Genomic DNA, 6,525 nt, shown 5'->3' on the forward strand with positions numbered 1-6,525 from the left:
ATACCTTTCTTTATAACTGGGAGATTAAAGAAAAAATCAAAAGAGGAATTTTAAAAGTATTTGCAACTGAATGAAAATGAAAACAACATATCAGGATTTGTAGATGTGATTAACGCATTACTTAAGGGAAACCTACAACACTAAATGTCTATATTAAGAAAAAGAAAGCTTTCAAATCAATGATCTCAGCTTCTACCTTACAAAACTAGAAAAGAAAGAGCAAATCAGACATAAAGCAGAAAAAAGGAATAATAAAGACCAAGGCAGAATCCAATGAAATAGAAAAGAAGAAAACAATAGAATCAAATAAAGCAAAGGCTGGTTCTTTCAGAAAAATCAGTAAAATGGATTAAGCTTTAGCCAGACTAATCAGGAAAAAAAGTAAAAAGATTAATTATCAATAACAGGAATGCAGAGCTGATATCACCACATATTCTGTAGGTATTAAGAATAAAAATAGATCCTTTTGTAAGTCATAAGTGTGATAATTGATGTTCATGCTGTTTGTGACATGTGCCTCCTTCAAACCTTGTAACAACTGCAGTGTATTGTCCATCTCATGTGAAAAAAACAAACAAGAAAAAGGGGGTAAAAATAGATTATTATGAATAGTAATAACTTTATGCCAATAAATTTCACAACCTAGATAAAATGGAAAAACTCCTTGAAAGAAATAACTTACCATAGCTCACACAAAAATAAATAGATAACTTAAAAAGCCCTATATCTGTTAAAGAAATTGAAATTGTACTTAAAAGCCTTTCCACATGGAAAATTTCAGGCCCACATAGCTAGAAGTAATAATATTAGTTCTATAGAAATTATAGAGGGGCACCTGTGTGTCTCAGTCAGTTAAGCATCCAACTTTGGCTCAGGTCATGATCTCACAGTTTGTGGGTTTGAGCCCCAATTCAGGCTCTGTGCTGACAGCTCAGAGCCTGAAGCCTCCTTTGGATTCTGTGTCTCCCTCTCTCTTTGCCCCTCCCCAGCTTGCACTCTGTCTCTCTCTACCTCTCTCTCTCTCTCAAAAATAAACATTAAAAAAATAAAGAAATTAGTGTCTGTACTAATACTAATTCTATAGAAGGAAGAAGTAATGCTAATTCTACACAAGAGTTTCCAAAGAAATGGAAGAAGAGGGAGTACTTCCCAACTCATTCTATGCGGCCAGTATCACCCCAACTCCAAACCCAGACAAAAATATTACAGGAAACAAAACTACAGACTAATATTTCTCATGTACATAGAAGCAAAAAATCTAAACAAAATTTTAGCAAACTGAACTCAACGGTATAAAAAAGGATAACATAATATAACCAAGTGGGTGTGTTCGCCCCCAAAATGCAGAATTGTTTTAGTGTTCAAAAATCAAACAGTGGGGAATGCAAACTGGTACAGCCACTCTGGAAAACAGTGTGGAGGTTCCTCAAAAAATTAAAAATAGACCTACCCTATGACCCAGCAATAGCACTGCTAGGAATTTACCCAAGGGAAACAGGAGTACTGATGCATAGGGGCACTTGGACCCCAATGTTTATAGCAGCACTCTCAACAATAGCCAAATAATGGAAAGAGCCTAAATGTCCATCAACTGATGAATGGATAAAGAAATTGTGGTTTGTATACACAATGGAATACTATGTGGCAATGAGAAAGAATGAAATCTGGCCTTTTGTAGCAACGTGGATGGAACTGGAGTGTTATGCTAAGTGAAGTAAGTCATACAGAGAAAGACAGATACCATATGTTTTCACTTTTATGTGGATCCTGAGAAACTTAACAGAAGACCATGGAGGAGGGGAAGGAAAAAAAAAAGTTAGAGAGGGAGGGAGCCAAACCATAAGAGACTCTTAAAAACTGAGAACAATCTGAGGATTGATGGGAGGTGGGAGGGAGGGGGGGTGGGTGATATGTATTGAGGAGGGCACCTGTTGGGATGAGCCCTGGGTGTTGTATGGAAACCAATTTGACAATAAATTTCATATTTAAAAAAATCAAACAGTAATTCATCATATTAGCAAACCAAAGGAGAAAAACCATATAATCATCTCAATTGGTGCAAACACTGCATTTGACAAAATCTAATATTTATTTCTAATAAAAATTCTTGGCAAGCTAGGAGTATGAGGAAACTTCTTCAACCTGATAAAAGACATTTATAAAATACTGACAGCTAACATCACATTCACTGGTTAAAGACTGAATACTCTCCCACTAAGATCAAGAACAAGATAGGGGGATGTCTTCTATCACCACTTTTATTCAATATTGTATATAGATACAAAAACTCTAAACATAATTTCAATAAATTTAACAATATGTAAAAAGGATACTACATCGTGACCAAGTGGGATTCATCCCAAGAGGAATTCAACCCTTCAAAAATCAACCAATTTAATTCTTTTTTGCAAACTAAAAAGAAAACCCAGGTGAAATCATATTTCTAAAAAATAAATAAAAGGAGTCCATATTGAAGAAAGAAGAAAAACTGTCTTTTCATAAATTACATGATTATCTCTGTAGAAATTTCAGTGCAATATACAAAACTGCCACAAAAACTAATAAACTTAAGGAGGCACAAGATACAAGATTGATACACAAAAATGAATTGAATTTCTATATATTGGCAATGAACAATTAAAAATTGAAATTTGAAGATAGCATCAAAAAATAATGAAACACTTAAGGATAAATGTGACAAAAGATGTGAAAAATCTTTTTTTTAAAAACTACTTCACTGACAAATGATTGACATACAAAAAGGTATACATGTTTAATGTGCACAACTTGGTGAGTTTCAGGTGTGGCTGTTTTTTTGTTTTTTTGTTTTTTTTTTAATTTACATCCTAGTTAGTTAGCATGTAGTGCAACAATGATTTCAGGAGTAGATCCTTCAATGCCCCTTACCCATTTAAAACATCCCCCCCTCCCATAACCTCTCCAGCAACCCTCTGTTTGTTCTCCATATTTAAGAGTCTCTTATGTTTTGTCCCCCTCCCTATTTTTATATTATTTTTGTTTCCCTTCCCTTATGTTCATCTGTTTTATATCTTAAAGTCCTCATATGAGTGAAATCATATGGTATTTGCCTTTCTCTGACTGACTAATTTCACTTAGCATAATACCCTCTAGTTCCATCCACATAGTTGCAAACGGCAAGCTTTCGTTCTTTTTGATTGCCGAGTAATACTCCATTGTATATATTTACCACAACTTCTTTTTAATATTTTTTAATTTATTTTTGACAGAGAGAGAGCATGCGATGTTGGGGGTGGGGTGGAGGGACAGAGAGAGAGGGAGACACAGATTCCAAAACAGGCTCCAGGCTCTGAGCTGTCAGCACAGAGCCTGATGCAGGGCTTGAACCCATGAACTGTGAGATCATGACTGGAGCCCAAGTCAGATACTTAACTGACTGAGCCACTCAGTTGCCCCTATATACCACATCTTCTTTATTGCTTCATCCATCAGTGGATGGATTTGGGCTCTTTCCATACTTTGGCTACTGTTGATAGTGCTGCTATAAACATTGGGGTGCATGTGTCCCTTTGAAACAGCATGGATGTGAAAGATCTTAAACTTAAAAGGACAAAACATTGCTGAGAGAAATGCAAGAGACCTAAATGAATGAGATACATACTTTGTTCATGGGTCAGAAGACTCAATATTGTCAAGATATCAACTCTCCCCAAATTGATCTATAGGTTCAATGCATTTCTAATAAAAATCCCAGGAGATTTTTTTTTCTCTAGAAATTCACAAGCTGAAAATCATAATAAAATGCAAAGGACCTAGAACTCCTAAAAACAACTTTGGAAAAGAATATTAGATGAATATGAGCATTACTGTAAAGCTACCATAATTAAAACAGTATAATATAAGCATAAAGATAGATTAATGGACTATAACCAAGATTCCAAAAATAGGGTCAGTTGGTTGGTTCAGCCAGTAGAGTATGCAACTCTTAATCCAGGTTCTTGTGTTCAAGCCCCATGTTGGGGGTAGAGGTTACTTAATAATAATAATAAAATAATAATAGAAGAAGAAGAAGAAGAAGAAGAAGAAGAAGAAGAAGAAGAAGAAGAAGAAGAAGAAGATTCCAAAAATAAAATCATGTAAAAATGACTTTTGACAAAGGTACAAATGCAATTTAATGGAGAAAGGATGGTTTTCTCAATAAATAGTGCTTGAACAACTAAATATTCCTTAAAAAAAAAAAACCCATCTCAACCATGTACAAAAAGAACTCAAAATGAACGACAGACCTAAATGTAAAGCCTAATGTATAAAATGTCTAGAAGAGGGGCGCCTGGGTGGCGCAGTCGGTTAAGCGTCCGACTTCAGCCAGGTCACGATCTCGCGGTCCGGGAGTTCAAGCCCCGCGTCAGGCTCTGGGCTGATGGCTCAGAGCCTGGAGCCTGTTTCCGATTCTGTGTCTCCCTCTCTCTCTGCCCCTCCCCTGTTCATGCTCTGTCTCTGTCCCAAAAATAAATAAACGTTGAAAAAAAAATTCATTTAAAATGTCTAGAAGAAAATCTTTTAAACTGGACTTAAACAAAACCACTCTTCAAAAAACACTTAAGAAAATGGACAAACACCAAATCAAATAAAGATACCATAAAAAACAAGAACTACAGGCCAATATGTCTTATGAATATAGATGCAAAATCCTCAACAAAATATTAACATACTGAGTCCAGCAATATATTTTTAAAAATCAAACATTATGATCAAGTATGGTTTATTCCCAGGATGCAATGTAGTTCAGTATTTGCAAAACAATCAATATGATACATCACATCAATAAGAGAAAGGATAAAAACCATATGATCATTTCAATAGATGCAGAAAAAGCACTTGACAAAGTACAACATCCATTCGTGATAAAAACCCTCTACAAATTAGGTCTAGAGAGAACATAACTCAACATAATAAAGGCCTTATATGAAAAAAAACACAGCCCAAATCACATTCAATGGGAAACAGCTGAGAGCTTTTCCTCTATGGTCAGGAACAAGACAGGGATGTCCACTCTACCACATTTATTCAACATAGTACTGGGAGTCCTAGCCACAACAGTTAGAAAACCTAAATAAAAGGCATCCAAGGAAGGATGGTAAGGAAGAAGTAAAACTCTCATGATTTGCAGATGACATGATACTATACATAGAAAACTCCAAAGACTCCACCAAAAACCCACTAGACTTGATAAATGAATTCAGTAAAGTCATAGGATACAAAATCAATGTATAGAAATCAGTTGCACCCTATACACTAATAATGAATCAGCAAAAAGGGAAATTTAAAAAACAATCCTGGGGTGGTTGTGTGGCTCAGTCGGCTAAGCTTCCGACTTTGGTTCAGGTCATGATCTCACAGTTGGTGGGTTCGAGCCCTGCACTGGTCTCTATGCTGACAGCTCAGAGCCTGGAGCCTGCTTCAGATTCTTGTCTCCCTCTCTCTCTGCCCCTCCTCCACTCACACTCTGTCTCTCTCTCTAAAAAGTAAACATCTTTTTTAAATCTTAAAAAAAAATCCCATTTATAATTTCACCAAAACCAATAAAATACCTAGGAATAAACTTTACCAAAGAGGTGATGAAAGACCTGTACTCTGAAAATTAAAACACTGATGAAAGAAATTCAAGATGACAAAGAAATGGAAAGACATTCCATGCTCATGGGTGGTAAGAATAAATATTGTTAGAATGTCTATATTACTCAAAGCAATCTATAGATTTAATGCAATTCCTACCAAAATATGAAAAGCATTTTTCACAGAACTAGAACAAACAATCCTGGGATGCCTGTCTGGCTCAGTCAGTAGAGCATGTGACTCTTGATTCCAGGGTCATGAGTTTGAGCCCCACATTGGGTGTAGAGATTACTTAAAAAAATGGAGTAGAACAAACAAACCTGAAACTTGTATGGAACCACAAAAGACCTCAACTAGCCAAATCAATCTTGAAAAAGAAAAACAAAACTGGGGGTATCATAATTCCAGATTGCAAGTTATATTAGTTATATTGCAAAGCAGTAGTAATTAAAACACTATGAAACTGGCATAAAATAGACATACAGATCAATGGAATAGAACAGAAAACCCAGAAAACTGGTCAGCTATGTGGGAAAGAATGAAACTGAAAGACTTTATTTCACCATATACAAAAATAAACTAAAAATGATTAAAAACTTATTTATTTATTTTTAGAGAGAGATTATCGCTTCTCGGCCTTTTGGCTAAGATCAAGTGTATTTTTAGAGAGAGATTGAGAGAGAGTGCAAGTGTGGGGATGCAGAGAGAAGAGAGGGAGAGAGAATCTTAAGCAGACTCCACACCCAGAGCCCAGCAGAGCCTGATGTGGGGTTCAATCTCACAACCATGAGACCACAACCTGAGCCAAAATCAAGAGTCAGATGCTTAACCAACTGTGCCATCCAGGTGCCCCAAATTTATTAAAAACTTATATGTGAGACTTGAAACCATAAAAACCCTTGAAGAGAACACATGCAGTAACCTCTCTGA

At 35.8% G+C, this 6,525-nt stretch overlaps 1 non-coding gene across 1 annotated transcript; it reads left to right on the forward strand.

Annotated features, from left to right (window-relative positions):
* The first annotated feature begins 460 nt into the window (after positions 1–460).
* Positions 461–562, forward strand: LOC111556468. The gene has a single exon (XR_002735940.2). It is a non-coding gene; the product is annotated as a small nucleolar RNA U13 (small nucleolar RNA).
* The last annotated feature ends 5,963 nt before the right edge of the window (positions 563–6,525 follow it).

The sequence above is a fragment of the Felis catus genome, chromosome C2 (assembly GCF_018350175.1).
Source record: "Felis catus isolate Fca126 chromosome C2, F.catus_Fca126_mat1.0, whole genome shotgun sequence".
Taxonomy (NCBI): Eukaryota; Metazoa; Chordata; class Mammalia; order Carnivora; family Felidae; genus Felis; species Felis catus.